Source organism: Rhea pennata, chromosome 1 (genome assembly GCF_028389875.1).
Source record: "Rhea pennata isolate bPtePen1 chromosome 1, bPtePen1.pri, whole genome shotgun sequence".
In the NCBI taxonomy this organism is placed as follows: Eukaryota; Metazoa; Chordata; class Aves; order Rheiformes; family Rheidae; genus Rhea; species Rhea pennata.
Genome location: NC_084663.1, coordinates 119,731,515 through 119,757,605, shown reverse-complemented (window position 1 = coordinate 119,757,605; position 26,091 = coordinate 119,731,515). Strand labels below are relative to the sequence as shown.

General features: G+C 41.2%; 1 long non-coding RNA gene across 2 annotated transcripts in view; it reads left to right on the top strand.

Annotated features, from left to right (window-relative positions):
- Nucleotides 1-26,091, top strand: part of LOC134139232 (uncharacterized) — a 74,577-nt gene that overhangs the window by 29,601 nt on the left and 18,885 nt on the right. Inside the window, exon 3 of one of the 2 annotated variants that reach the window (XR_009958093.1) lies at nucleotides 9,856-9,932. The exons of the other annotated variant lie outside the window; for it this stretch is intronic. This is a non-coding gene — a long non-coding RNA (uncharacterized LOC134139232). Of the gene's footprint in view, nucleotides 1-9,855; nucleotides 9,933-26,091 lie in introns of those variants that run through there. 2 annotated transcript variants of the gene reach the window in all.

Here is a 26,091-nt window from a genome sequence, read left to right as displayed (position 1 = left end):
GGGACCCACCTTTAAGTGTGTCCTGAGCGTGTTTGTTAGGTGTGGCACTTCAGAAGATTTAGGCACAGTTTCTGAAGACCAGCATAAGTGGAGTTTAAGGGGAAGGTAAAAGTATCAGAGTGAGGCGGTTCTTGGAACAGGGAGGCACCTAGGTCGGTTCAAGGGACAGGCATCACATTTGCAGATGAAGGTATTGGACCATAAGCTGTTGCTAGGTTTAAATTCTTTTTTAGGATCTGCTCATTAGTGATTCACATCTGTTTGTTATATCTGATTGTTCTCTAACCTTTTCCTGAGAGACAGAAGTGTTTTTGTTTGGAATCTTTTTTAAATCTGTACAGGCTAGTTGTTAACGTTTGTGTAAGAGAAAGTTAGAGCAAGTCAATGTGCCCATGCTTCAACAAAAAATAAAGTATTGAGGTTTTCCATGGCCCTTTGTCATGGGGTAGTTCACTCTGCAGCTTTTGGCTGGTTCTTGAAACCCCTCCCATTTTCTGAGGAAGAGAACCTCTTTTCTGGCCTCACCCATTATTTTCCCTGTCACCTACCTTTGTGTTTCTTGGTTCGGCACAGGATCAAAACCAGACTTGCAGAAGCACCATGAAAAAATGCAACTGGAGCATTCCTGGCATGACTTGGCATGTGGGGGCACTCAGATAGAGAGCCTGATAGGTTTCCAGACTTGTTCTGCAGACTCAAGAAGTGCAAGCAGTCGCATAAGCAGCTGAACTTTTGTATGTTTATCTGAACCGAACTCGAACTGTAAGCCATCTCAGAGCTTCCTTGCAGTGGCTAATAATTACTAGAATGCTTGTTAAAATTGGAAAATGATCTAAAAAAGTAATTATTTCACAAAAAGACATAAAAAAATGCTTTTGAAAATTGTGCTGGCCCTATAGTTCAGAAGAGATATTCCTTACAGCAGACAACGGTCTTTGGAAAAATATTTGAAGGAAAAATAAATGTAATAGTTCTTTCTTGCTTAAAAAAATGTTGGGCATATATGAAGCTGAAAAAAATGAGATTTGATAAAAACAGAGAGTCATCAGATCTGATTTTCATCTCTTTTTAACTTTTTATGTCAACAGTTGTACTATGAGGTAACTTGTCATAGTGGTGTAAAGCCAGTATACGACTAGATTGTGCCCAACATTTCTAAAGGTGGAGATGTGATTAAAAATAAATGATGTCATTAAAATAAAGGCAGTCATTAAGAGCTCATTACAGTGAAAACTGACTGTGTTCAGGATCTTGGCTGGGAAAAATATGTCTGGCTTTCTCAGTAAAACACATTATTTAATTAAATAAATAAAGCATTATTGGTGATGTAGGCTTAGTTGTCATTTACTAACCCTCCAGTGACGTTAAACTTTAACACAATAACAGCTTGGTGAACAGAAAGAACAGTTTCCACCCACATGTATAAATATTGATCTCAGTGATAAAGAAGAACAAACATTCTGATGGAGTGGTATGAAAGAAATTGAACCTGATACGGCAGGTTTATTTTTACTGTGTAGTAAAAGAAAGTTAGTGTTTCAACTAAGAACAGGGAAGGGCAAGAGGATAGCTTATCAAAATGTAGTTTATAGGATAATAAATACTCTGACTTCAAACTTTAATATTTGCCCATTGGCTGTGCACAAAACCAAAGAGATGACTAGGGTGAAGTTCTGGTCACAGTCAAATAAACGACAGCTTTGCTGTTGATTTCAGTAGGGCCAGGCATTTATAGCTGGAGCGCTCTACAGATGCTCTGATGCCCTGTAGAGGTCTCATTTGAGCAAATTGCTTTCCTAAGTCCATAGCCAATGCCTAGTTGAAACCAGACACGTGCTTACCTGCCTGCTAAACCAGGACCTGAGCTTGCTGACTAGATTGAGAATTTTAGAGAAGTTTGAATCATTAAGATATAAGATTTTTTTAATTGAATTTGTTGGTGTGATTTCTTGGTTGGTTTGGATGCCTGTTCCATCATCTAACAGTTGCAACTCTGTGAAGATCCTACTTCACTTCAGTGAAGCTCCATGTGATGGACCATGGCCAGGACTGAGCAGTGATGCTAGCAGCAGGAGGATGACTCGCATGGTGGAGCAGCATCTTCCTTTCATGTGAAGATGCTAGGAAGCACTAATCTCAGGGAAGTGAACAAGGAGGCAAATGAAAGCTTTGATGCCTTTAGAGTCCAAAAAGGCCTTCTGGAGGCAGCATGGATCATACTGCAAGGTTGGAACTAGCAGGTGTCACTCTCAAAATAATAAAAACATTAATCATACCTTTAATACTGAGACATGTGAATGCCTGGGAGGCAGGTATTGGGGAGGGGGGAGAGAAGGAAGAGATTCATTTGACAAAAAGTAAGTGTCCACAATGTCTGTGCCAGAGTTAGTCACCTAGGCTCCATCTGCAGTCAATGGGGAGGTTTAGACACCTGTAGGGCATGATTCATCTTCTATTGCCCATATGGATCAGATTAGATGAACTGCATCCTGCTAGTTTCTCTCCACTGACTGTGAAAGACCGACGTGATTTGCTGTCTGTGCAGGTATCTTATCTGTTAACATGTAGGTCACATGAAGCTCTGCCTTTGTTTTGGAAGCTGGCCAAATGAAAAATGTGTAACATACTTATAGGACCAAACAAATAAAGCTCTGATGTGGCATTTTCGAAGTATAACTTCCCTGTTGTTCTGATGTTTTACTTTGTGATCTTCTAGGCAAACCGTATCCATCACTTTTCTTAATAGCTCATTTGGGTGCTGACTTGTGTAGGATGCCTAATCATCCACACTCACCAAAATTAGCTTTCTACACAGGGTTTTTGCTGCTCAATATAGTGTGTCTGACAGAAACATACCGCCAGACACAATGTTGTGATACAGACATCTTTTATGTACAGGTCCCTGTAGAGGTAGTTACATGGTCCCATTCCCATAACGTCTTTGCACTTATATGCCTTAATGCATTTTCCTTTAATGTATGTATATTACCTCCTTTACCTCCCTCTCTTCTACCCCCTGTCTTAACATTCCTCTTGGCTTAGGAAGGACCAAGGGAGAATTAAACTTATGGAAAAGCTCCCTTGGCTTTTGAGCTATTCCCAGCAGTTCCATGCAACTGTCTTCTTCCCTCTTTATATGTGCTGTTATGAGCCTGTGGGGGAGGCAAACAAACTCCAGCTACCTCTGACCTTTGCCTGTTATCTTGTGCCTCCTCCGCATGATGCAGAAAGGTTTTCCAACTCAGTCACTCTCTCAGCTATCAAGAGCTTTCAGACAGTTAGTAAATCTCACCACAGCCTCTATCTTGACTGGCACTTCTGGTGGCTACTGTCATATATGTACTACAAATATTCCATATTACTATTAACAGTAAACAAAGTTTTCATCATTGCCATATGAAACTGGGGGGGCGGACTGGTAGGAGGGCTTTTATGCCTTAGAAATGGAACTGCATGGTAATAATAATACATGTGCATTCCAGAAGAATATTTCATTTCTGAAGGTAATGAATTGAAGAGGGAAATAGTGGTTTAGAATCAGGGGGTCTCTGTACAGCAAACAAGCTAAGCAGGATTTGGCTTTGATGGGATTACCTGGACAAGTTTATCTGTGATGGGAGGTGTGGTTCCTGCCTCAAGAGTTTTTGGAATGAAGTGTTTTTTTTCTTAGGTGTTCAAAAGTCAGGCAGAAAGGTGCAGAATAAAATAATCACTTCTCATTCTAATTATAACTCTACTTAGCTGAGTCTCATTCTTTCTCAGTCCTTCAGGGTTTTATCCCTGGGGGTAGGCTTCCTTTCAAGTACAGTAAGAATAGTGATAATTCTATTCACTTATTCAGAAGAAAATACCTTTAATTTTTTTCTCTAAATCCTTCTATCTAGATTATTACTGCCTCTAGTAAGTCTTTTTCCTTGGCTTTCCTGGGATGTTTCCAATTGTCAGAAATGTGATATGCCTACCTGCTGTAATGGCTAGGCTCCAGTAGTGGGACATGAACAGTGAGACAATGTAATATTTTTTTCCAGCAGTTGAATGCAGTTTGTCTCTTTTAGAGAGACATTCTAATCATCATGGTGCTTTGGAAATTTTTGGCCTGTGTCCTTGTTGTGACCAGGAGCATCAGAGTGAACATGCAAGTAGAAACAGGATCATAAAATCTAGGCTTGCTTATCAGCCTCGCTGTCAGATCAGTGGCCTGTGTCTGAAATGAAAGAGGAGTCTCCCATGAAGATCAAAGACCCTGTTGGCCTTTGGAACTGTAATGCACTGTAAGCACTACAGCAGAGGCGTGAGTGTTTGGCCCCAGGCTTTGCAGATGCCCACCAGGATTCATGAAGGCATCAGTTCAGTTCAACAGTACTCTGTTGGCTTAAGTTATACATGTGTTGCCAAAGTGAAAGAGAAGGATCCCTGAGTAGCTGTCAGGCTTAGCTACAGCATATCAAGCATATCTATTCACATTGTGATTTTGTCATCAATGTCTATCTGTCATTTGTGAGTCTTCGTCTGGCAACAAGATAGCAAGAAGTTTGCTATCTTTCCCACTTGCTAAGACCACATATAGCTTTTCCCTGCACAAACTTTTTAATTAAGTTTGTCATTTTTCCCTAGCCATTTTGAAGCAATAATTTGGTCTCGACTTCTTTCACATTTTCAGCATTCAAATAGAAAGCATCTCCTTTGGGCAGTCTCTCCCCTGTCACTTTAGCTGCACACTTGTTCCCTTTTGGTTTCATAGGAGGCTTTCTCTCTTCATTTTTGCTTCTAATTTGTAACCACTGACACTGTCTTCATAAGAGTCTGCTTGGGTTGTGCATGCTTTCCTGTAATGAGGCAGTCTGCCAGTGAGAGGTTGTGTCACAGTCTAGCTTGTTCTTGTTAGCAGCTTTTATCTTCCCTCTTCAGTGACTTCTGTATTGCTAGTACAGATTTTTAGACTAGTTATTTTGCTTGGTTTTAGCTGAAGTTGTTTTCTCCGTTAGCAGAAATATGATTTAGTTCTGCTGAAGCCTGGCAGTGATACCATATAATAGAAGTTTATATTTTTAATCTAAATTCAGTTCCTGTGTTTTATGGTACCAAGGAGAGTACGCTTTTGTGTCTGAGGTGCCACTGAAAAATGATTATTATTTTTTCGTGAATGTTGATGATTCTGGTGAATTATCCCAGTTCTGTTTTAGAGCTATTGCTTAGAGAATTTTCAATGTTTACATACAGAGCTCGCCAAAAATCATCTTTTTCCAAGTTCACGGAAAATTTAGTTTTAAAGTTAATTTTCCATCTAGAGAGAGTAGGATCGATTCTTTTTCCTCCATAAATTCTCCAACAGATTTGACTTTCCTTAGGTCTTGCAGCTGCTCTGTGAAATAGTGCTGTGTGTAGTTGCATTGCTCTTACCCAGGAAAAATTTGATGAGAATGTCAATATGGCGAAGCTGCCCAGCATTCCCAGGGCCTCAGGGAGCCATCAGCCACCAAAGAGTCTTTCTTCCCCAGGAGCCAGGGATCCCCGTAATTTGTAGGGTTCCTGGCCCCAAGGAAGAGAGGATAGAAATCAACATGTTACTGAAAACTTTCTGGATCTATGATTCTTTGAACATAGAATTTCAGGTTTAGTAAAACAGCATTTTTCTGACAGTCTCTAGATTGTAGAATGTGTCTGAAGAATTGTAAGAGTAAATTTAGTCCTACTTAGTACCATAATTTAGTGCTAAGACTGAACTCCAGACAGATTTTATGGAATAAAGCCCAAAGAAATTTACTTGATGTCTTTCTTAAATATAGGATCTTTGTAAGCTATGGAAAAATAATGACCAAATCCAGGAAAAGAAATTATTTCTTTGTGCTGCTAAAACGAGCCAAAAGTAGCAGGTGAAATGGGTCTGAAAAAGTGACTGTGTTCTTCCTGGCAGCATTGCCTCATGAAACAGCTTCTCTCACAATCCTCTTCGGAAAACAGTGGTCTCACCTGGGGCCTCCTGCTCAGGCCTGCAGCAGCGGGTCTTGCTCCTGACCTGCAGCGAGAGCATGGTGAGCCCTCTGGGAAAGCAAACCTTCGTGAAAGCACACATGGACAGGTATGACTCACACAGCAAACTAAGCTTTAATTTTGGTAGTGAGTGATCCTCGTTACAGTACCAGCAAGTAGGCAAGAGCCCTGCGTGATTCTTCCTTACAGGCTTCTTTCTTTTTCAAATAATCACAGGTGGGAAAGATAAAAGATCCAGGGGAGAGACTAAAGAGCTGCAATGGGCCTTGTGACCATGAGCAGGAGAAATGAATCTGACGTGAAAAAGGTTTCTTAAAAGTATATGTTGAATTAAAGCTCTTCTGTGTGATGTGATACATTTCTACACAAAGATGGTTTGGCCAATGGTTGGCCAGTAGGATGTAATGTAATGTAAGTTTGAGTTTGGACCTGTATGTTAATTCGTTTCAACTTCACCCCAAATGGAGTCACTGAGAATCTCATGTAAGATTGCTGATGAGTTTCTGTCAAATGCATTTACCCAGACAGAGTGGTACAGTATCAGAGGGAAGTATAATATTCCACATCCCCTGAAACTATTTCCATACCTATCTGATAGCCTGATAATGTCCCACTGAACTTGTTGAGCAAGGATCGGCTATTGAACAAGAGGAACACAGCAGGAATGACCAACATGTCAGTGTGCGCAGAATTGATGTGACGTCCCCATGAAAATATCTTTTCTGTGTTTTTTTTCCCCTGGGAAACCAGAAGTAAAACTACCTTTTTTTTCTGAGCATATGAAGAAGCAAATCATGATGACATTTCCTCATTTTCTGTTCACTCAAAGAAAATATTAGTCACTATGATTGTTCATTCTGAGACATGTCCTTAGCTTTCTTTGCATTCTAGGAAGAAAAACTATTTATATATTTGTATACACACACACATTTAAAGTATACATACATACATATACAGATATAGTTTGTTCTCTGAAACCAGTTGTACCTTCATCCTGATTTAGGTGAGGCAACTGACTAACAAAATAATTACCTTTGCTAAATCTAAGCTAGGGTAACTCCCCATATTTTCATTAGTTCGGGGCGGAGGGGGAGTCTGTATTTTGTAGAAGGTACAGTTTATATCATTTGGAACTGATCTAAGCTATATGGAACAAATTTACTCTAATTTCAGAATGACTTTCTCTAGACGATGTAATGCTATAAACATGATGTTTCAGGTGCTCCAGTCATTTTCCTTCTGTAGAAATCTAGTGCCCTACTTCATCTGGCACCTGGATGAGGGGACAGAGTGCCTCCTCAGCAAGTTGGCTGATGATACCAAGCTGGGAGGAGTGGCCAATACACCTGAGGGATGCGCTGCCATTCAGAGAGACCTGGCCAGGCTGGAGAGTTGGGTGGAGAGGAACCTCCTGAGGTTCAACAAGGGCAAGTGCAGGGTCCTGCACCTAGGGAGAAATAACCCTAGGCACCAGTACAAGCTGGGGGCTGACCTTGTGGAGAGCAGCTCTGCAGAGAAGGACCTGGGAGTGCTGGTGGATGACAAGTTGACCATGAGCCAGCAATGTGCCCTTGTGGCCAAGAAGGCCAATGTGTCTCCTGGGGTCCCTTAGGAAGACTGTTGCCAGCAGGTGATCCTGCCCCTCTCCTCAGCCTTGGTGAGGCCTCATCTTGAGTCCTGTGTCCAGTTCTGGGCTCCCCAGTCCAAGCGAGACATGGAGCTACTGGAGAGAGTCCAGCATAGGTCTCCGAGGATAATCTGAGGTCTGGAGCACCTGCCCTGTGAGGAACGGCTGCGAGAGCTGGGCCTGTTTAGCCTGGGGAAGAGAAGACTGAGGGGGGATCTTATCAATGTGTATAAGTACCTGAAGGGAGGGTGTCAAGGGGATGGGGACAATCTCTTTTCAGTTGTCCCATGTGACAGGACAAGAAGCAATGGTCAGAAACTGAACCACAGGAAGTTCCGCCTGACCGTGAGGGGGAATTTCTTCCCTGTGAGAGTGACGGAGCCCTGGACCAGGTTGCCCAGAGAGGTTGTGGAGTCTCCTTCTCTGGAGCTCTTCAAGGCCTGCCTGGATGCAACCCTGTCTAACATGCTCTAGGTGACCCTGCTGAGCAGGGGGGGTTGGACTAGATGATCTCCAGAGGTCCCTTCCAACCTTATTGATTCTATGATTCTATGATCTGCTTTTACCCCATATTTGATCCAGTGTGAGAAAATAAGGCAATATAGGATAAACTGGATTGCTGATGAAAATAATGGAATATCCTTCCTAAAAGCAGAAAAGTAGTTACTTCAGTGGGTATGTGTAATAATGTTGTCATTTTTAGGCAATATTTCTTCTGAGATGGCAGCACTTTTTTTTTCAGTAGCAGGGAAGTGCTGCTTGCTACGCCCTTCACAGAAGATGCAAGCCCCAGAGGGACTGGAGAAATATGCCTGACTGGAGGTAATCCAGAAAGGAGAAAATCAGTATTTTTCACTTTCATCAGGCTTTGGCAAACTGTTGTCTCCCCTGCTTTGTCATCTGCATTTCTATCATAAATTTATATGTTAAAAAAATCTTCCTTCGGGAGAATCAAAATAAGAAGTCAGACACTCAATTTTTTCCTAGATGTACTGAATATCTATAAAATATTGTTGCTTTGGGGGCATAGGTGTTGGCCTTCTGTAGTTTACTTATATTGTCATTCTCATATGCAATTTAGTGTATAATAATGAGTTCTCTGGGAACAGAATATCTTTATATGATCAAGACAAACCCTGATATTAGCCACATTACTCAGCACTTCAAATGTCATGTGTTGAAACCTTCTGCATAACCTCAAACATATGGATGCTGGTATCAAGCTTGAAAAGTTTTTGACAACGTAATTTTTGATTTCTAAACGTGAAAAAGGTCAGGGAAATGTTTGTTGTATGTTTTCTCATGATTAAAGAAGAGATGCCCAATCCTTTATTTACTTTTTAATCTGGAGAATTTTGCAAGTGAGAAAAAAACTTCATATCACAACTATGGATTTTACTGTTTTTACTTCCCCCCTCTCTCCTTCCCAATCTGGGGATTAATTGCTAAAAATGGTGTTTTGCTGCAGAAATACATTTTTTTTCAAGGTAATTGAAGAAGGAGAAGCCAGTTGCAGCTGGTATTGGTGGATACGGACCTGATCCTCAGATACTTTTGCACCTGACTAATTTTATGTATTTAAGTGGTTCTTAAGAGCTCAAATGTGCCTGTAAGGTTATTCATATGAATAACCTGTTTTCAGGATTAGTATCTAAATCGTTGTTTTGGTTCTGAATTCTATCATGTTTTCCCATCATTAAACCTGTGATGCTACAGATCTTATTTGTTAAATGCTTTGAAATCAGTTAATTTAAAGCAATGTGTATGAATCGGTTTCACTATTCATGTCAGAGAGGAAAAGTGACACTGACCAACCAAATGAATATTTTCCACTTTCTGAAAGACAGAATAATGGAACAGTTCAGAGATTAACCTGAGAAAGCAATGACTACTTCTTAAAAAGGAAAAATCCCACAAAAGTAACATGTGAAAGAGGAAACAGAAAAGATGGTGCTGGAGAAACAGTGGCAAATGCAATTAAAGCAGGAGGAAAATGTTAACTCTGTTGTCAGTCATGGAACTTGGTTAATATGATGGCCAGTCTGTTGCATGTTTTCCATCACCATTTTTTTCTGCCAATATACAAAATAGCCACTGTACTTCTAGATGCATTATCTGGTTGATTCTCATGTCACTTCTCCTCCTGTAAATCAAGAATAGCTCTGCCAGTGCAAAATGATTCATACTTTGTGAAAAAAAAAATGTCAGACCCTATATATTTTGCTGTGTCCCTTTAGGGAAAATCCTTGTTATGCAGCGGTTGGTTAATCACGGAAGTCCCTTTGCCACCAGAGGAGCCAAGATTTCATCCTAGTGGTAATATCTTCCTCACATTTCTGCTCTATACTCCATAGCAAATATATAATACTTACATGTTTCACAAATTGCTGCCATGGATACATCATACGCCTCCCTGGTATCCAGTACACCCTGCTGCTTAATCAGCTCATGAAACAGTTCTGGGTAAATTCAGGGCCCTGCACTTCCTATGTTTGATAGGTTTTGATATCAATATGCTTGTTAGTGGTGTGGTAAGAGAGGTCATCTGGCAGCCCACTGGGATTTTTTTTTCTGTTATTTGAGACCAGTTTGAAAAACTTTGTTTTGGAGTGGAAGGGGAATGGGCAAAGAAAAGTTTTTGTTTTTCTTTTGAAAGCATTTTTTAAAATGTCATGAGGCACTCTATTTCTTTTTAGCATGCTGTTCATTAGGCTAATGGTTTGGGCTCAGTAACACATCCAACTCATGTATGTTTAGCCCTCTGTGAAGGTCTCTCATAAATTAAAAGATGCTATGCTGTAAAGTGATACTGTAGTGGTTACCCCTTTTTTTTTTTTCCCCTCCATTTATACTGCCCTAAGATAGTAAGTGCTTACAGTGCCACCATCTGGTTGAGACAGCTCCTGTCTTCACTTCCAGATTTTGTCTTTAAGGGAAAATTTTGCTACTCTTAAATGAAAATACAAACTAATCTTGTGAGTTGCTAATTTCTCTTTCACTTGTTTTTTTGGCTGTGGGGTAATTTCACAACAATAACTAAAATTACTGGCATTGGAGAAGTAAGAACGTCGGACCTATATGGGGTATGAATAACTTCTTTAATACACTTTGTAAACTGTGAATATTAATCTATGTTAATATTTTTAAAGGTAATATTTAAGCTAAAGTTCTCAACTCTAAAATTTGATTTTTTTATGTTTGTTTAACATAAAATTCTTCTGCATGTATTTAAGCTTTCTAAAAAGAATTAATCTATTTTCTCTTTGCTTCAATGATTCAGTTGCACTGAATAGCAAAAGTAGATTACATAGTGCAAGTGATTTTTACTTTGCAATATAAATATGCATCTTTTGTGACCCCCCTTCCCTCTCCAAATCAAATATCTCCTGTTAAACATGGAACCTTTTGAACAAATGTGTTTTGAGCAGGTAAGGTAGTCCTGCTGCAAGGCCAAGTTTGCCTTTTTGCAAATAGGCATCCTAACAGACAGGGCTGTTTGTTAATTCCACTCATTTCTTCCAGGAGATCTGCATATTTGCTAGCCCAAAGGTACTACTGCTGCATGAGTTTGTGCTGTCCTGTAGTTTCTGAGAAAAACTGGATCTGTGCTTGCCACACTACTAAGTATTTCAAACAGCCTCCTGCCAACACTGGCTAGTATTCAAACATCACTTCCTCCAAGCTCAAGAGCGGTGCATCCCTATGAGTAAGAAGGGCAGCAAAAGGGGCAGGAGACCTGCATGGGTGAGCAAGGAGCTCTTGGCCAAACTCAGACAGAAGAAGAAAGTACACAGAATCTGGAAGAGGGGACAGGCTACTTGGGAGGATTATAGGAATGCAGTCAGAGTATGTAGAGATGCTGCAAGGAAGGCTAAGGCTCAGCTGGAATTCAGTCTTGCAAGGAATGTTAAGGACAACAGGAAGGGCTTCTTCAGATACAGCAGCAGCAAGAGGAGGACTAGGGAAAATGTGGGCCTGCTACTGAATGGGGCGGGGGCCCTGGTGACAAGGGATACAGAGAAGGCAGAATTACTGAATGCTGCCTTTGCTTCAGGATTCACTGCTAAGGGCAGCCCCCAGGAATCCCAGAGCCTGGATGTGAGGGAGAAAGTCTGGAGAAGGGAAGGCTTTCCTTTGGTTGAGGAGGATAGGGTTAGAGACCTTCTGGGCAGGCTAGACATCCACAGATCCATGGGCCCAAATGGGATGCACCCACGGGTACTGAGGGAGCTGGTGGATGTTGTTGCCAGGCCGCTCTCCATCATCTTTGAGAGGTCCTGGAGAACTGGAGAGGTGCCTGAGGACTGGGAGAAAGCCAATGTCACTCCAGTCTTCAAGAAGGGCAAGAAGGAGGACCCAGGCAACTACAGGCCAGTCAGCCTCACCTCCATCCCTGGAAAGGTGATGGAACAGCTCATTCTGGATGTCATCTCCAGACATATAGAGGAAAAGAAGGTGATCAGGAGTAGCCAGCATGGATTCACCAAGGGGAAATCCTGCTTAACCAATCTGACAGCCTTCTCTGATGGAGTGACTGTCTGGGTAGATGAGGGGAGAGCAGTGGACGTTGTGTACCTTGACTTCAGCGAGGCTTTTGACACTGTCTCCCATAACATCCTCCTAGATAAGCTCAGCAAGTGTTGGTCAGATGAGTGGCCTGTGAGGTGGATTGAGAACGGGCTGAAGGGCAGAGCTCAGAGAGTTGTCCTCAGTGGCATGGAGTCTAGCTGGAGGGCTGTGGCTAGTGGCTAGTGGCTAGTGGCGTCCCCCAGGGCTCAGTACTGGGTCCCATCCTGTTCAACTTTTTCATCAATGACCTGGATGAGGGGACAGAGTGCCTCCTCAGCAAGTTGGCTGATGATGCCAAGCTGGGTGGAGTGGCCAATACACCTGAGGGATGCGCTGCCATTCAGAGAGACCAGGCCAGGCTGGAGAGTTGGGTGGAGAGGAACCTCCTGAGGTTCAACAAGGGCAAGTGCAGGGTCCTGCACCTAGGGAGAAATAACCCTAGGCACCAGTACAAGCTGGGGGCTGACCTTGTGGAGAGCAGCTCTGCAGAGAAGGACCTGGGAGTGCTGGTGGATGACAAGTTGACCATGAGCCAGCAATGTGCCCTTGTGGCCAAGAAGGCCAATGTGTCTCCTGGGGTCCCTTAGGAAGACTGTTGCCAGCAGGTTGAGGGAGGTGATCCTGCCCCTCTCCTCAGACCTGGTGAGGCCTCATCTCGAGTCCTATGTCCAGTTCTGAGCTCCCCAGTCCAAGCGAGACATGGAGCTACTGGAGAGAGTCCAGCGTAGGGCTCTAAGGATGATCAGAGTTCTGGAACATCTGTCCTATGAGGAACGGCTGCGAGAGCTGGGCCTCTTCAGCCTGGGGAAGAGAAGACTGAGGGGGGATCTTATCAATGTGTATAAGTACCTGAAGGGAGGGTGTCAAGGGGATGGGGACAATCTCTTTTCAGTTGTCCCATGTGACAGGACAAGAAGCAATGGTCAGAAACTGAACCACAGGAAGTTCCGCCTGACTGTGAGGGGGAATTTCTTCCCTGTGAGAGTGACGGAGCCCTGGACCAGGTTGTCCAGAGAGTTTGTGGAGTCTCCTTCTCTGGAGTTCTTCAAGGCCTGCCTGGATGCAACCCTGTCTAACATGCTCTAGGTGACCCTGCTGAGCAGGGGGGGTTGGACTAGATGATCTCCAGAGGTCCCTTCCAACATTACTGATTTTATGATTCTTTGAACACTATCCTTCCAGTGCATGGGCCTCAGGTTTTAGTCTCAGTGAAGGAGTTCAGTATCCCTTCACTGCCTGTTCTCTGGTTGACAATTATTATTAACCCCATTTGCTTTAGATGCTTGAAGTTGCCCAGAACCTCTCAGGCAGCCGAGGGCTGTTGCTCCATGCTGCTGCTCAGGGGAATTGTGGAGGTACAAAATGTCATAAACTCATCTTTGCTGAGTGGCAAACCACTCGCTTCCCTTTTCTTAGACTCTGCTTTTACCATAGGAGAGCCTTGAAGAGGAAGTAAACCCAGATTTGCTTGCTCAGGAGATGGATCCTGTGCAGTCTGTATCTTTGACCCCCTTTGCTTCATGGACTATTCCCATGTAAGGTTCCCCTACAGAACATGGGCCCTTGTTTGCAAAAGATTGGCTGCTTAGGGCTGCCTCTCCCAAAGCTGAAAAGACCAATTACATGTGGCTTGTTGCTGCATGAGCCTTCTATCCCAAGCATAAAGAGGAGACATGTGTGACAGTCACTGAAAGACACAATGGTAAAAGTGGGTAAGTATACTTGGTTGTTCTTTTATGGGTTTCTTCTCAACAGCTACACTGTGCAGGTGCCACAAGCAATTAACTATTTTATAGGACACTTGAGTTAAACATTTTCAGAGAGGGAGATTTGAGTAATCTCCTGGCCCCAAGGAGTTATTTCATTTTTAATTGTGCATTTTAGGGTCTATTGGGCTCTGATATTTCAAGTTCTGTGAAAACAGCAAGCACACTGCTATCATTGTGTTCTCTTGTTCAGGGCTTGCGGCTGAATTACCTCATGATAGGCCGTTTAAGTCTTTTGGCCTCCTTCTTGGCCTCATATTTCAACACAGCACGTGAGAGAGATGAAGAATGAGCTAGAATTCCCTTCCAACTGTTGCAGAGTTATGGGCTATTTTATTTTTCATTCCATGTGTTTTTTAGCAACCTTTGGTTTTGCTAAAGCAATGCAAGTTAGGTGAAGACGGCACAAAGGGAGGGAGTTTCCCCTCTGATGTCAGTGGTTTGACATATTTACCCTCGCCTAAAAGACAGTGTTTTGCTTCTATTTGCTGCAAATAAAGTGAAGGTTCCTTCTCCAGCATTTCTCTCTTCTGTGCAAACATTAATTTGTATAAACATGGCCCACACAGTTTCCTTGAAAAGAAAAATGCTTCATGACATTTTCCTAGTTGAACAAAAGGCTTTGCGTTGCTAAATGTCAGTCAGCTATTCATTACAGTAATATTTTCCCAAGGCCTGATCAGGCCTTCTCTGTCAGAAGGCAGAGAGGAAGAATTGGCTGACTGACTGCAGTCATCTTCCACTTTCCCAGTCCCACTGAGATCTATTTGAGAGCTTCTGAGAGTTAGGGCTGGAGAAGTACCACTCATATCATTCAAAATCTGTCAGAGTTAGTGCCTCTGGGAACTACATTCACTCTGTCACAGCCTCTTCAGCTTTTAAGGAGGTCTAAGGGCACCTGGGTTTCCCTGGTGAGGGCTCCTCAGAGGTATGGTGGAGGATGAAGTAGATGGGAAATGCAGCTATGTGGCATAAGGGATCAGAAAAGGTGGAGCCTCATTCCAGTGCAAAACTGAGACCTCCCTGCCTCCAAATTCAGTCACATCCCAGACAATGTTAAAAAATCATGCCAGTCTCACTGAAGGGGAGAGGTAGCTCCCTCACAGAGCCCGGCTGAAGATGGGGAGCTACGTGGATTTCTACTGCACTCCCATGGATCAGTAGTAATGCCAATAAAAACACTGGGACTTAGCAGCACGTGGAAGAGTTGAGGCAGACGAGCGTGCCGTGGAGGACATGCAGTTTCTGAAGACACAAATGAGAACAGAAACTAGTGAAAGTGATTGAACATGCCTAACTTCCCAACTTGTTGTTTATTCTTTAATGCCAGTGCAGACCCTGGCTTGGTTACAGACTGGGTAGTAGTACCTATTCAGGTCCTTAAGAGCATACTTTGCTGTCACTCTGCTTTCAGTCAAACCCTGGTGCTCAGTTGTTCCCTATTGACCAACTGGAGGCCAGCCTTCTGCCTGTGGGTGACTCAGCATAGAGCTGGCAGCATCTGCTGTCAATATCTCCTGTGATTTTGCACGGACAAAAAGCTTGGAAGCCACCAGTCTGGGTGTTTCTGTGCAGCAGGGTTGGGCTGAACAGTGATTCTGCAGCATGGGACTCTCCCTGCACTGTGAACCTGGGCATCAGGGCTGGGCTTAGGCTTGGGCTTCTGCACGGCTGGCCTTGCTTTGCAGTGCGGGGAGAGCTTGATGTTACACTTTCAGAAGGTGAACAGCAGGAGCAAAAGGCTTTCAGAAGAGTGATAGGCACAGCTGAATCTCTCTATTCCTATGTCATCTTTCTGTGGGGTGGGTTACTCATAGCTGTATGTATGGTTTTCCTCACTCTCTTCCTTTTTTTTTTTTTTTTTTTTTCACATGGAATAATGATTTACCCTAAGTTCATTAGCACTTATTTTTGTTTATTGTTTTCATTTGGTGATCGTATGAATCTGCTGGCACAACTCTTCCTTGCTAAATACCTCCCCTAGTATTTACTCCCCTGCTAAATACACACACACCAGAAAATAAACATTACATTTTGGTCTTGAATGGTGAAGGGCAATTCCCATAGAAACAATAATAAATGTCAGAAGATGGAGCACAGGGGGAGAGAAGAGAAATGGTTGAATTTGCCTTGTGACCATTTAATCAAATTGTACTCCTAAGGCACATTGCAAGGCTGTCTGAGTTACAAGGTATGTGCTGTATAGGCACCACAGTGTAGAACAGAAGGAGAAAAAGGCAGAACCAGGAGTGCCCTGAAAGTCTGGGTGATGCAGAACTGAAGGATGAAGGAGTCAGTGCTGCAGAAGATGCAAGAAAATTAGCAGACAGACAGATGAGATCTGAGAGAATCTGAGCTCTCATTTCACGACTAAGGTCTCTAAGAGGAGAGAAGGGGGTCATTACACAGCATGTTAAAAAGAGACAATTTAATATGTAGAAAAGGAATTTTACCACAAGAAGCACTGACAGGAGGAGAGACTTTTACTGGGTGGTCAGTACAAATTCTGTAGCCTGTTCTTCATAGAGCGAGTCTGCTGAAATATATAGGAGAGGGAGCTTCTACTTAGTTGGAAAACTTCCTTCCATATTGTCATCTGGAACTAGTTGAAAGAAAAGTACATAAAGATGAGAAAAGGATGAGAGACTTTGCTTCTGTTGGGTAATTAAGGAGGAGAAACCCCTCATTGCCATAAAAAAGTATGAGATAAATCATGTCGCAGAGAAATTTGTTGCTGTGGTTATAAAAGTCTTCCTTTTCATAAAAAAAAAAAAAAAAAGGAAGAAGAAGAAGCTGATATGGCTAGAATCAAGTATGTTTGGAGCTGAACAGTATAAAGAAAATAAAAACACAAAAACTATAGTAGTCAAAGAGGAAGAATGGAGGAAGTGATAAAGGAGAACACAGGAACAAGATGTGGGTAATTTGTAACTTACTATTACATTCAAAAGATTCAGAGAGCCTGTATCCTCCCAAAGGGGCATTGGCATGTCATTAAAACCCTTAACAGTGTCTTGACAACTCTTCTATTTCTTGTATGTAACTGACTGATAAGGCAATAATTCTTAACGTTAGCATTGCCATCATTTTCATTTCTTAAAATTAGTGTAGTTGATCTTGTACTAAGAACAGAAGAGGGAGGAAACCACCCTCCCCCCGCCCAGATCCCTTGAGATGCTTATTTTTTTAAGAGTGGAGCCAGAAGGGCGAACAAAGCATTAGAGGAGCCTACGGCTTCTCTCCCTGCCCCTCCTCCCCCTATCCCACTTTACTGCTGGAAAATATTTTTTCAGATTTGTTCTGTACCTTTGTTGCAAAATCTGTCTGCGTGTCCGTGGGTTCCTAGGTGATCTGCACAGTGACAGTGTTGAGCTAGGCTGTGAAACTCTGGCTCGTGACTTAAGGTCTGGTAGACTTCTGACTTTAGTAGCCTATAACTACTCCCATTATATGCTGTTTTTCAGCATGAGTAATGGTGTCACGATCTGGCCCATAAATTCCTAGTAATTTGTAAAGTGCCTGTCAGAGTGTTATCTAAATAGCAATGGTACATTGAAAACTGTTCCAGAGTGTTGCAGAGAGGCATCTTTTCAATTTGCCTCTCCCGTCCAGCTTTGTCACTACAATATGTTCTTATACATTTTAGTATGCTGTTTTCCAACCTCATATTATGATCATCTGAACTATGTTCATATTATGGTAAACCATTTAGCAGTAAAACACTGATTCCTGGAGGTATTTGGCATTTTGATATTTAATATCAGCAATAAACATAATGGAATAGAACAATAGATGTTAGAATAGGTGGAATAGGTGTTACAGAATGCTGCAATTATCTTCATGTTCTTCTGCAGTTTCCAAATGAATTCATTTTGGCTCTCTTTGTGCCTTTTTTTTTGTACGTGTGTGGGTTTTTTTTTTTTTTTTTTTCTTTTGAGAGAGAGTTTTAAGTGACTGATTTTCACTGGCACAATTTCATGGAAAGCAGATTTTAAGCTACATACATCGTTGTTGTTCCTGGTTGTACCCACAGTGTCTGTGGTTGTACAAACTTAATAGAAAATGCTTCATTCATCACTTCCCAGTTTTCCATTCACATGAGTGAATATTCATGCCAGAACTTTTCCTGTGCTCCCCTAGCCTGGTAAGCACATGTGGTAAATTACCTGTGCAATTAAATGAAGGCACTTGTGTGAATAGTGCACATGGAATATTCTTTGAGAACATTCTGTGATCAAAGCAGAGAAGGGAAATAAAAATGAGTAAGTTTGCTGAATACTGAATAAATTAAATGTGAGGGAATTGCAGCTAAAGAGTAGAACACACGTTTGTAGAAACAGACTGCATTCAATCCATGTTTGTGACAAAATCCATGTTTGTGACAAAATACTACTGTCCTGTTAATATTGCTTCCAGTAGTAAGGAATTACTACTTCCCTTATTGTGTAAGGAGCCTGGGACGTGAAGGGTTTTTGCGAGCATCTCTTTATAATTAATTGTGTAATGTTCCAACACCTAAGCCAATGTCAAACTTCTTTTAGCTCCAGAAAAAAGGAGGAGAACTTAGAGGACTGCCAGGGCATAAAATTGTAGAGTGGACCAGGTGATATAGGCACCAATGTATATAACCTTGTTTATACAGACTGGCAAAATACTGGCAGGGCAGATGACAAAGTGATGCAAGAATTATTTTTCTACTGCAGTGTTTCAGAGGGTCAGCCAGGACCCAGAACAACACTGGAAAGTAGGACCTTGTTGTGTATTGAATCTTTTCCCTTGCTTTTGCTAGAACTCTGTGATAAAATGTCTTTCATAAATTTTTGCTGCTGCAGATTAAGAATGCCCAGACTGCCCCCTCACCATGGTAAACCACCGCAGCAGCAGAACAAACCAACATGTACAACTTCATTCTCTGCAAAAGCTCGACTGTGAAATAACTCAACTGAAATAGGTTCCTTTGTTTTGTTTTGTTTTTTTTTTTTATTTTATTTTTTTATTCTCCAGGTGACATCATTCTGGAAGAGTAACAAGAACTGTTAGCCTTTTCTCTTTTTGCATATAAGTCACCATAGTGGCAGTAAAAGTGAGAAAAATTAAGCTAGGCTAGGTTTGAGACTGTTGGTGGTTTAACATTTTATCACAGAGTCACTCCAGTTTGCAACACTTTGTAGTTTACTTACAAAGCTTTCAGTGGACTGCAAATCGAGCTTTATACATTGGTTATAGAATTATCAATAGTTTAGTTATTACTCTTCTATAGGTGCTTACTGTGGAATAAAAGACATCGTAGAATAAAAATATGGAGCCGTCAGGTCTCAGTTTCCACCTATTTTGAAGTCTCCAGTCTTTTGAACGTCTCTCATAAATGTGGGAAAACAGTATTTCCAGGTTATAGTTGGGAATGTAGAGATGCAAAAAGATAAAGTGAACTGCAGATCATGTGTCAAAAAGGGAACTAAAACTGGGTCTCTTGACTCATTCTAGTACTCTGCTTAACAGTGATAAGGTACTAGTCTTGTTTTAACTACAATTGGGCAGGCAGTAATTATTTACAGGAACTAAAATATTATTTGACATTTCTTACAGTATCCAAGTTTAGTGAAGGATATAATGCTTGATTGTACATGGATATGTAATCATTACATGATTCTTCCAAGTCACGATGAAATAAACATATGTAGGGCTCTATGTGTGTGTGTGTGTGACAAACTCAATAGTTTTTCAGAATTGTCTTTCTGGTTGCTTTTTATTAAGTCAAAATTCACTGCTAGATATAACTGTAAAATTCCAAATGAGGCTCTTCAACTATTCGATTCCCATAGAATAAGTTCAGAAAGGCAAAACTGTCAAGTAGATTTTACAGGGATATTAATAACTGCCTGATTTCTTAAAAGTGCTGCCAATGAATGACAGATTTTACAGTGTGCTTTTACTCTTCAGAAATAAGCTAGTGATTATATTGATCAAATTTTCAGACATGTAACATATAGCAAAAGAAAAAAGCTTAGCTTTTCTTCATTCATAGCCTGCTTTCTGAATACGAGAGTTTTCCCTCCTTTTAATATTACCTCGTTCAGTTTTGTACAACAAAGTTCTCAACAGATCATAGAATGCTTGAGGCATCAAAAGAACATGCTAAGATTTTTTTTTCTGAACGTGTATTTTAGTTACTTCCTCTGACTCATCAGAGTTTTCAGATTTTCTAACGATTTCTCTTTTGGTTTGTTCCATTGATTTGAACTAAGTTTCCCTTAAATGTGTACACTTGGAAATCCTTCCTTCATAAAAACATCACCTTCTTCTGCTTCTATGTTATATATATATATAAAGCAATACTTCATACAGGGTTGAAGTATACATTACTTACAGCACAGCGTAGTACTATGGGACTATTAATCCAGCATTGTCAGATTTCATGATTAAAGCATAAATATTTGTTTGGCAGAAAAACACACTTGAGGCAGACCTTCAACTTTATTTGAAACTGATTGAAGTATCTACCCCCAAAACACCAAGTGGGGCTGCTTAATGTGGAAATAAGAGGATAACAAAGGGCAGCAAGGCCAGGTGGGATTCTTTCTTACAGGCAGGATCACCTATAAAGAAGAAATGTGTAATCTTTCATATTAATCCTATTGATCTTAACATAAATTTGAATGTCAGGATCCTCTGTGCTAGTATATAGGGCCGTGAGAGTTCTCCTGAACATCCAGGATCTCTGTGAGATTCAGTACATGCTGGGGCCAGCTTACTGGAAAGCAGCTTTTCAGAGAAGGATGTGGGGGTCTTTGTGGACAAGTTGACTATGGGCCAGCAATGTGCCCTCATGGCAAAGAAGGCCAATGGTATCCTGGGGTGCATTAGGAACAGCATTGCCAGCAGGCCAAGGGAAGTGATTCTTCCCCTCTGCTCAGCACTGATGAGACACATTTGGCATGCTGGGTCCATCTGGGCTCCTCAGTACAAGGGAGATATGGAGCTACTGGAGAGAGTCCAGCATAGGGCTACAAAGATGATGAGAGGGCTGGAGCATCTTTCTTATAAGGAAAGACTGCAAGAGCTGGGCCTGTTTAGCCTGGAGAAGAGAAGACTGAGAGGGGATCTTATCAATATATACAAATATCTTACGGGAGGATGTAAAGAAGATGGGGCCAAACTGTTCTCAGCAGTGCCCATTGGCAGGATGAGAGCCAGCAGGCACAAATTGAAATATAGGAAATTCCACTTGAACATATAAAAATACTTCTTCATTGTAAGGGTGACTAAGCACTGGAACAGGTTGCTCAGAGTAGTTCTGGAGTTTCCATCCTTGGAGATATTCAAAAGCCATCTGTGTGCAATTCTGGGTAACATGCTTGAGCAGGGGAGCTCGGCTACATGATCTCCAGAAGTGCCTTCCAACCTCAGCTATTCAATAACTCTATGCTAGTGACACTGAAACTGGTTTCCTGCAATGGGGCAGAGCAGGTATGGCGCTGCTGGTTGAGATTTTCTGCTGAATTCTCATGTTCCCTCCCTCCATTCACAAAATCACAAGCTTTGTTGTTCTGAGCCTTCAGAAAGTTGTGCCCTGACTCATGAAGAGAGTTTTTCATGATCTTATCAATTTAAAGTAAGGTTTCGGGCTCAGCTTTTTATTCTGGAGTACTCAGATTTGGGATACTAACCCATTATAGGTTGTGAGTGGGTTGAGAGAAACACTGCTGAGTGAATATTCAGCCAATCTTTGCTTCCACTTATGCTACCCCAGCAGTACTGACTCTAATCACCTTGATTAAATTTAAACTTATTAAGCTACAATCTGACTATGCATACAGTGATGTTTCAAATGATACTTTCTAAGGCTCATTATCTGAAATTAAAATGATTTACCACCCACCTTCTTCTTTTAAACTAACTAACTTTTAATTTCTGTGGTCAGACTCCCGTAAGCATGAGATATCCATCAGTTTGTTCTTGGTACGCACTTAGTACATCTCAAAATGTAGACATTTTATTCACTAAAAACATTGTTCTTTGTAGTGTACTAATTTCCTCATAGATTTACAAAACTGCATGGGAAGGAGGAAGAAGAATACGTTCCTGGTCTCCATTTATGTGTGCTCCCACAAATGGTAAAAATCATCACATACTCTTCACAAATACATGAGCACACTTCTTTCTAAAAACATTGCATATTATCTGCAAACCCTGTCATATCTGCACACTTTCTCTTAACTCTGTTCAAGTGATGTGAAAGAATGAGAGAAATATTTCTGCATAGGCTACATTTAGCAGAGATTTTTTAACACATCTTAATTATAGACCTTGTTTTTCTTAGAAGAAATAGCAATTGCAATAGATCATGGAGGGGCAACTTGCTCTTGAAAACTGGACTTGGAATAGAGTTTTTTAAAAATTTTTGAATCATTCAGATGTCCATTAGAGCATTCATTCCTTCAATAACAAGTTAATATTCAATTTAATCATAAATATATGCTGTCTTTTCAAAGTGCAAAACCTGACAGTAGTCCTTAACAATAATCACAATGGAAAATAGATAAGAAGACATACCATTTTCCCATTTAAACTAAAAGTAGCAAATAATGCTATATCTATTATCTTTTACAGAGTTGCACTAAGTAGGTGAGCAATCTGTTCTGCAAGGCCACTGAGATGGTTAAGGGCTTGGAGCATCTGTCATATACACAGAGACTGAGAGAGCCGGGACTCTTTAGCCTGGAGAAGAAAAGGTTTGTGGAGGGGTATCTTATCAATGTGTATAAATACCTGGTGCAGAGAGTAAAGAAGATGGAGCCAGACTCTTCTCAGTCTCATTTATGTCTCTTGTCAGAGCATAAATTGAAATACAGGAGATTCCATTTCAACATGAGAAAAAACTTTTTTACTGTAACGGTGTTGAGCAGTGGAACAGGTTACCCAGAAAGGTTGTGGAGTCCATCCTTGGAGATATTCAAAAGTCATCTGGACAAGGTCCTGCGCAACCTGCCCTAGCTGACCCTGCTCTGAGCAGAGGGGTTGGACTAGATGATTTTCAGAGGTGCCTTCTGACCTCAGTGCTTCTGTGTTTCTGTATTTCACATTTTTAATAGAGGAATGTGCCTAGAAATCTCAGGTTGGATTTGTGAGGATGTCAGACTGGGAATGTATGCAGCTTCCTCTCTGGGCATGGGATGCTGTTTGTTTAGTCTTCTCAAAGACCTGGGAGATGAAAAGGCTACAATGCTGTGGGAGCCAGCCACCAAGACAATGAACCCTGCTCTGCAGAGACCTTCCTTGGGCAAAGTGGAAAGTCCAGGCAAGATGGCTGCTTGCTCCTTTGCCCTACCCTGTGGAGAACAGAGGTTCTTCCAAGAGGTTTCTGGATGCACCACTGTTACCTTCTTTCAGATTCTAGGTTTACCTCATGCACCCTTGCAAGAGACCCCTGTTCCTCCACTGAGTCCATGTAACAGAGGGGAAAGGCTTTTGGGTTTTGACTCCTGTTTTTCTCATTCTTTACATGTAATTAGATTCCTGACACCCAGTAGGGAACCTGTGCACTGTACTTGACAACGTTCTGCACTTATGTGCTCTGGTTAGACATCAGGCAAATATTCACTAGTATAGTATAATCCTTACTACCTATCATAGTGAACATACCTGCAGGAAACCAAGGCTGACAAGGATCATCACTCTTGTTGCATACACAGATGTACCCTGTTTTCTAATGCTCTTTCTCTTGGGATTTGGTTCATGTGATACCTTGGATGCCACAGGTCAATATATTAGAGGTTCAGTGACCTTGCTGCCTCCCCTCCCCCTGAAGTCTGGTCTTCAACTGTTTGAGATCCAAGGCTTTGCTAATATGCTAAATGCAAGGTCATTTTCTGTGTGCTTGGAGTTTTTTGGCCTAGAATTTCCAGTCTCAGGGCAGCCACATTAAGCAGCTAATTCTCTTGTTACCTCTGTCTATTAATAATTGTGGTCTTCAAGAATGGGAACATTCAGTATTTTCCCTAATGCAACACTCTCATTCAATCCAGATTAGATTCCACCCCCCACTATTTATTCTAAGGTGCAGCAGAGAAAAAAAACATGCAGAAAATAAGAGACTGTTTGTTTAAGCGTGCAGCATATTTTGTGCAGAAATCTTAATTCATGCAGCAGAATTCTTAAAGACTTCTTTGTTTTTAAGGTAGAGCCTGAATGGTTACCATGTTCTAATCAGTTTTGCTCTGTAAGCCTGTCTGCTTTCCACAGTTACATACTGGCAATTCAAGATCTTTTCACTACAGAAAATAGAAGCTTTTCTTGCCATTTCACTTGTCGGCAGTAGCAGCCTTAGTGTGCTGTCTTGGTTTCTGATGCCTTGTTTTGACTTCTGTAAAATATCTACTCAAAATGTATTGGGGGCTGCAGTCTGCCCTGCAAATTTTTTTCTACTTCTATTTACCCAGTTTATGGCTGTATGAACTAGGGCACAAAAAGACTGCTTGAATCATGAGGTTTTGCCTGATTTTGCAGACTGTTGCTTTCACAGGTATATTGTGTGCTATCTAGAAACAAAGTTTCCAAGCCCACCTACTCCTCTCTTTTTCTGTTGGAAAGCTATTTAAGAACTCACTTCTCTGATGATTAGCAATCTTACTCCCTGTTTAAATTTGCTCATGGCCAGTTTATATGTATTTACTCTTTTGTCAATGCTATCCTTTGTTTCAGTAGCTCAAATACCTCCCTGATTTATTTATGGAGTACACTTATGCCTTTCTCTCCTTAGCTCTAACTTTGTTGGAATAAACAAAAAATGCTATTAAAAAAGCTCTTGAAAAGGCTCTTGGTTTGCTCTCTTAGTAGCCATTCTTCATATCTGCTCTAATTTGAATGTTACTTTTATAGACACAGTTATACATAAATGTGTGCAATATTGACAATGACATTTTAATACAAATATGGGACCATTAATATTTCATTCTTTCTACTGGCAGAAACCTCTGTTTGAATTTGTCTTTTTCTGAGCTATATCACAGTGCCAGCTTTTGTAAATTTAATACACCTAGTCTTTTTTCTTTCTTCTCTGTCATTTTGAACTTTGAGCTGTTCAGTGCACATTCTATTTCTATGGATATTTCTTGGATATTTGAGGGAACTAGGGAAATGCAGGACTTCTTTTTTCCTTCACTGTACTTTTCCAACCAAACTGAGTCTGGCAATAACCTCACACCTAAAGAAAGCCAAGTGAGATGCAAGTCTGAAGACTTGCAACCTGTGAATTCCCTGCTCTATATAATCCTCCACAGATATAGATTCAATTAGGTACTTCAAAACATCTGAGCAATATTATATGCATCTTCTGTATGAATTGTATTCTTGGCCACTGTATTTGTCAGAATAATTCATCTTTCACTTGTAACTGATACCTAAAGATTCATGGTTCTGCCTAGAAGGAGCAGCTCTAATCTCAGGCCAGCACAGCCCTGACTCCACAGCCAAAATGGGTCCTGTTGTTTCTAAAGGCTGACATAAATCAGGTGGAGTCTGGATTGGGTGTGATATAGGACTGAAGAACCCTAGAGCAACCACAGAGAAAGAGAGCTTACCTATCCCATCATAAACTGACAATAAATCATCATTTCAATGTAAAAAATATATGCAATAAAATGCTTAATCTCTTTGCAAATGAGACACAGAATTTCTTCAGGTACAGAATCATTGCTGAAGCCCTACATGCCATAGCAAGGGCTCAGTAAATGATGGAATATGAAATAATCCAGTGGATAAGGAAATTCTAAGCAGTTTAATGGCATAAGAAGTAACAAAGAGAAAAAAAATGAACTGAAACAAGAGGCAGCATAAGATAGATGTCTAATCTTGGAAGTGCTAGAAGTCTTCTCCAGTTGCCAAGATTTCTGGTTTATCCAAGATCAGATGTAAACTAGATGTCACATAACCCAAGTGAGTGTGGCTATATAAATGACTGCATAATGACAGTGTAAAGCAGCACACAAAGGTCACATGCAGTATAACAGCATAGCTAGTTTTCATTAATTTCTCCTGAAGCCACCGGCCACGTCTTTTTCATAGCAGCTCTGGAAGAACCATTCAGGGACTCCCAAGACATCTAAAATGACAGTTCTGAGATTTTTAGTTTTATATCTG